At 34.3% G+C, this 5,377-nt stretch overlaps 1 protein-coding gene across 5 annotated transcripts in view; it reads left to right on the forward strand.

Annotated features, from left to right (window-relative positions):
• Positions 1-5,377, forward strand: part of LOC108688917 (alpha-1,6-mannosyl-glycoprotein 2-beta-N-acetylglucosaminyltransferase) — a 22,020-nt gene continuing 16,643 nt past the window's right edge. For all 5 annotated transcript variants that reach the window (XM_018195461.1, XM_018195467.1, XM_018195465.1 and 2 more), the window contains exon 1: positions 1-35. The gene's annotated coding sequence lies outside the window, so the exon portion shown is untranslated. The remainder of the gene's footprint in view (positions 36-5,377) is intronic.

A 5,377-nucleotide genomic window follows, 5' to 3' on the forward strand; every position in this document is an offset into this window, starting at 1 on the left:
TGCGCCCGGAGCGGCTTTCATCATACGTGTGACATGTGAGTGCACAATTGGGATCCCTTCGGATCCTTCCTAATGTTGGCCGTATCCTACCGATCGATTTGCTAACGATCCATACACGTTTCTCCTCGAGGAAGTTGACACCAAGTCAAGAGAAAATCAAAATGATGATTTTTGGTTATAAAATTTGACTCTTTAATAATGTTAAGAATCAAAAGCTATTTTATGTATTCCTTGGGTTTTCGGCTTCTTCCCATTCTGCTTCCGTTCGGGTATTCTTGTCGCGACATGTTGTTCCGATTCTTCCTCAATCCCCATGGACAATCACTGAAGTATTGAAGTACTTTTTGTAATATTCTGAATATACCTCGACCACCTTTTAAAAGTGTAACGTATAATTGTTGCATCTCGTAACATTTAATTTAAAGGGAAGAAAAAAGGGATTAGATTGATTTATTACAGAAAATTTTAACCACAGTGTTTCGAATATCAGAATCAATGTATTGGAATATAAATTTAAGGCTGAAAGTAGGGCAAATATGGATTTCTAAATGCGGCCGGTACGAGCGTCGACCGATAGCGGTAACGCGTATAATTTTTATGCGTTGCGTGTTGCAAACAAATCTCAGAATCAGAGAAATTGCGCTTAACACTAAATGCGAACACGTGACAATCTTTATTATATACGATTTTTATGTTACGTGCCGCAAATAAGTTTCAGGGAAACGAATTATACAAAGTCTTTAAACGTGCCGTGTGAGCTTCAACCGACGATCACGCTGAATAGAACAGTTGTGTTACGTATGCTGTTGCAAAAATAAATCTCAGTGTTTAACAATTTAATTGTATTTAATACTAAATGCGAGATATAATTACGGGATTCTAAAGTTCATGCGACCTTCAGCTAACGATGACACCAAATGTGATTGTATTAGGGACAAAAGCGTGTCGGACAATTATATTGTGCGCTTTATTCGACAAACGTGAATACAGGCAAATATGATCTTTAATTATGACTCTCAGCTGATAGCAGGACCGAGATTATCACGTTTATGCATTACGAGTGAACCAAAGGAGAATGAGAAAATCAGAATAATGTCATATTGAATCATGACAAAAGATGGCAAATAAATCGCTCAATAATTGGTTAATGTGACGTCAAATTGACATTATTTTGACTTCTTAAGGAATACACCGAGTCGTATTTTTTTGGAACAAAATCCAAGAAAAATCAAAATAATAATTTTTTATTATAAAATTTAACTGTTATTTATTAACTTTAAGCTTCAAAAGAAAGTAATTTTTTTTGTTGATTTTTGTATTTTTCTTGGATTTTGTTCCAAAAAAATACAAAAGTCAAAAATAAAAATGATTTGAATTTTATTTTAATTTTTGACTGTCAATAAACAGTAAAATTTTCTAACCCAACGTCATTATTTTGACTTTCGTGACGTCAAAATAAAATCATTTTGACTTTTTCTTGACTTAGTGTGTTTCTTAGGTTGAAAAGAGAATCACGCGCGATTATACTGCATTCTTAGCTGGATGCGGGGTCATAATATCTGCCGATGACGGCACCGAATGCGACAAGAGATTTGCTCTTTGTGGTTAAACTGTTATACACTCGCTGCAAAATAAAACTGATAATATATTTGATGTTTGGCGAAGACAAGAAAGAAAATTTAGCCTAGTGGCAAAGAACAGGCTTAATCGTATAGCATATGTCACGCCCGAATCTCGAGAGACGAAAGTCAAACTGTTTGCTAAACGAAGAGTAGCTAAAGACGAACTTTTGAACGCGATCGTGTGACTCGTTCGATGATGGCATTGAACACGATTGTCAACGTCACGTGTCGCGCGGACGGAACCGCGTATCGTTATACCGTTTAGCGTTAATTGCGGTCCACACATGACATATCTCGGCTTATCGCGCCGTATATGACTATCGACGAGATGGTCGACATGCGCCGACTGCAGTTTTGACAAGTGATATGTCGGCTTGTTCGACCGACCTGCCGTGTAGGTCAATCAGGTAGAAGGCGGAAGAGTCGATCTCTTCACACGCGTGAGCGGAAGTATACCTGCCGTATCGAGATGCATCTTGTCGCATGTGATGCACGCACGAGGAGACACGCGAGCAGATATCTCGGGACATCCGCGCCGTATTGTGTGTAGCGTCGCGGGTGTTACGCTCCGGTACGACGCGGACGATCGATATTGCTCTAACGCTGATAAGGAGGGTTCGTAACATACATACGAGGCAGGAGGAGAAAAAGGGAAGAGATTGAAATCGCGGTACAGTTTCGTCGAGCTCAGATTTCAGTGGCACGGACACGCGAGAAACTACACCCGTGAAAGTCGAGACGTGACAGCCGACGTGTGGTCGTCTCTCGCATATCTGTTGCTCTCTCGAAAAAATGAATTTTCTGAAATTGTACTGTTTTTCTTTTTATTTCTAATAGGAGGATCGCGAGATCCTCTCATCCTTCTCATGCGAGATTATTTTCGACCATTGGGATTCGCAAACCGACGAATATCGATTTGGAATCAATTTCATTGGCATCGTCTAATTTTAACTCTGATCTTTTATATCTCTTTTGGGATCTAATTGAAAAAAGATGCAGAAAGTTTAAAATTTACTAAAAGTAAATTTTAAACCGAATAATTCAGCAGAAAAATATTTGTTAATTTCTTAATCATGTGTATCAAATGTTTCAATTCGTATAATTTACTCACTTTGACTAAGTAAATACTATACTTGTCGGTTTTTTTCGATATTATAAACTTTAAAAGAATATAAATAATAAAATCTTTTCTATTATATAAACTTATTTAATTATTTTAAAAGAAATTTTTGTTCGTTGGTACATATTTATTTATATAGATATAGTCAAATAATCTTATTTATAAATCTAGAACAATCTGGTTCAAGATAAAATCTATCTTGAGTTGCACAACTTAAACTTGCTTGAAAGTAACCTTTGCCCTAAACTCTTTCACTCTAAAAAAGGTTAAGAAGAATAGAAAGAGTACTCAATATTTTTAAAGATAGTCATGTTTTAGTTTCCACCTGAACGTAGAAAGCAAGTTATCATTAGAAAATCAATTTATCGAACATGAATTTTTAAACTTAATTTTTTAGATTCATCGTTAAAATATTTTGGCGAGAAAATAGAAAAGAATTTTTTTTTACAAAGGCGTGTAATATTGTTACATTCTCAATTAAAGCTAGAAGAAAATTAGTTTTTAATACATAAATAATCATTAACTATAGGAACGATTTGCAGTTTTTGGAATCAATCGATTGGCAAAATTAAACGAAGCAATTCTAAATCGGTCAAAGACTCCAAGTGAATATTTAGAACAAATTAATAAACAATGATCCTGAAAAATAGTATTAAAATATTTTTTAGACTATTTCTTTGTACCGTTAGAGATAATCTATATATATGTATATATTACAATAACATGGTTGAAAGAAATTCCTATTTGGCGAAACAAGATTGAAATCTTCGTTAACAAATAAAAACTTCCGTCCAATGAGATTCGAGCAGAGTGCGGCTGTTAATATTTTTAGATTTATATTTGATGGCAAATAGGTGAAGAAACGGAGTAGCGATGAGACTAGAATTTATTGCGCAATTCTTCGCACGCGATCGATCAATACCATTTTATTATCGTAAAATCGCAAAATCGAACACGAAAGATCATCACTATACTAGCAGACAGATAAATATTAACATTTAAACAATTATATATTATTTATCTTGTTGAATATGTAGAATGATAGAATCGTGCACGTATACTTTGCAAGTTTTCTTACGTTATTTTGACGCTTAAGAGCTTTATCACAAGAGAACAAAACCGTTAATGAATGGCATGTGAACGAGAATTGAATTGTTAACATTCATTAACACTTCACGATAGTCGCCTTCATTAACGCTTCTTCTAACACTGAATTTAAATTAGGAACTCCTTACAGTACACGAATACAAGTAGTATTTATGTGGGATATATGATAATAAGCTTGCTAAATAAGATGATTCTTGTGGAAATTAAAATATTTTTTTCTACCATAAAAACAAAAAATTATCGAGTTAAAAGCGATTAATAAAATGGAACTTCGAGAAATTTAATTTTAAAAAAAACAGTAAAATAAAATAAAGAATAAGTATATCAGAGTATTTCAGAGAGTTTATTCTTTATTAAAATCTATTAAAATACAGAGAATAAAGTGTGTAATTAAAAAGCATAGCTGTAAAAATATTCACTGTTGGAAATTTAAAAATTAAGAGAAATAAGATATTCAGTGAAATTTCAATAAAATATAATATTATTTCAGTTCCCATAAGGAAGATCTACGCTGTTCGTAGAATGTGCCTGCTGGCAAATGCTTTATACGTAGCTCCGCATTGTGTCGCATCGTTATCCAACATCCTGATCCTACACCGCAATGAATAAACCGCTTCTCTTATTAATAGATTCTAAAAATTACTCTATGCTATTATTTCGTCGCGCGATGCTATTTTAATATCGGAAAAATGTCATAATTGCAACGTCATACAAATAAAAAATTATTTAATATATTTTTAAAATTATTTAATAAATATCTTAATTATTTTTATTATTTAATATTATATATTTTAATTATTTAACAGATAATTATTATACAGATCTTTTATTTTCATTGTCCGACTCTCATTGTTTTCCTCCGCAAGGAAATGAACGTCTCCACATTCCAAGAGCATATATAATCAGTTATGATGTCGGGCAATTATTTCTTTCATTGTACATAACGATACGCAACAGAGATCGATGCTATAAGTCACGATACTTCGGTTACATCACCGCACATAATTACGACGCATTACGCGCTCTAGAACAGGTCTCATTCGTCATGTTCTTTTTTTCTGCTGCCGGTTTTTCACGGTCGGAGTATATCCGGCCTTGTGCTTTTCGATTTGCATACATTCTCGTCGGCAGTGCACTGACGGCGCGACCTTTTTCCAGAATCGTAAAATATGAGAAAAGCTGACAAGTATGGTACAACAAGAATGGAGCGGATGGATATTTTGTTCTCTTTTTGGTCTGTCGATTCGTTTTCTCGCTCGGTATCGCTAATACCGCAATCTCGTCCTGCCGTTAACCGCATCGTATGCAGTTTCCGGTCTCATGCGACGATGAAGCTGAGAAACTAATTATTTGTATCGACCTAGGCGCTGGTCATGAAAAAAAAACACGATACGGGTTTTGTAACAAGCTGTCGTTACCGGCCAGTCGTTTCTAACGAGATTTCTGTGCCAAATAACTGCTCCAGTACTTAAAAAAAAAAAAAACAGTAGTAGAAACTTTAGATGATAATTATATAAATTGTATATAT

This window comes from Atta colombica, unplaced genomic scaffold, assembly GCF_001594045.1.
Source record: "Atta colombica isolate Treedump-2 unplaced genomic scaffold, Acol1.0 scaffold248, whole genome shotgun sequence".
Lineage (NCBI taxonomy): Eukaryota > Metazoa > Arthropoda > Insecta > Hymenoptera > Formicidae > Atta > Atta colombica.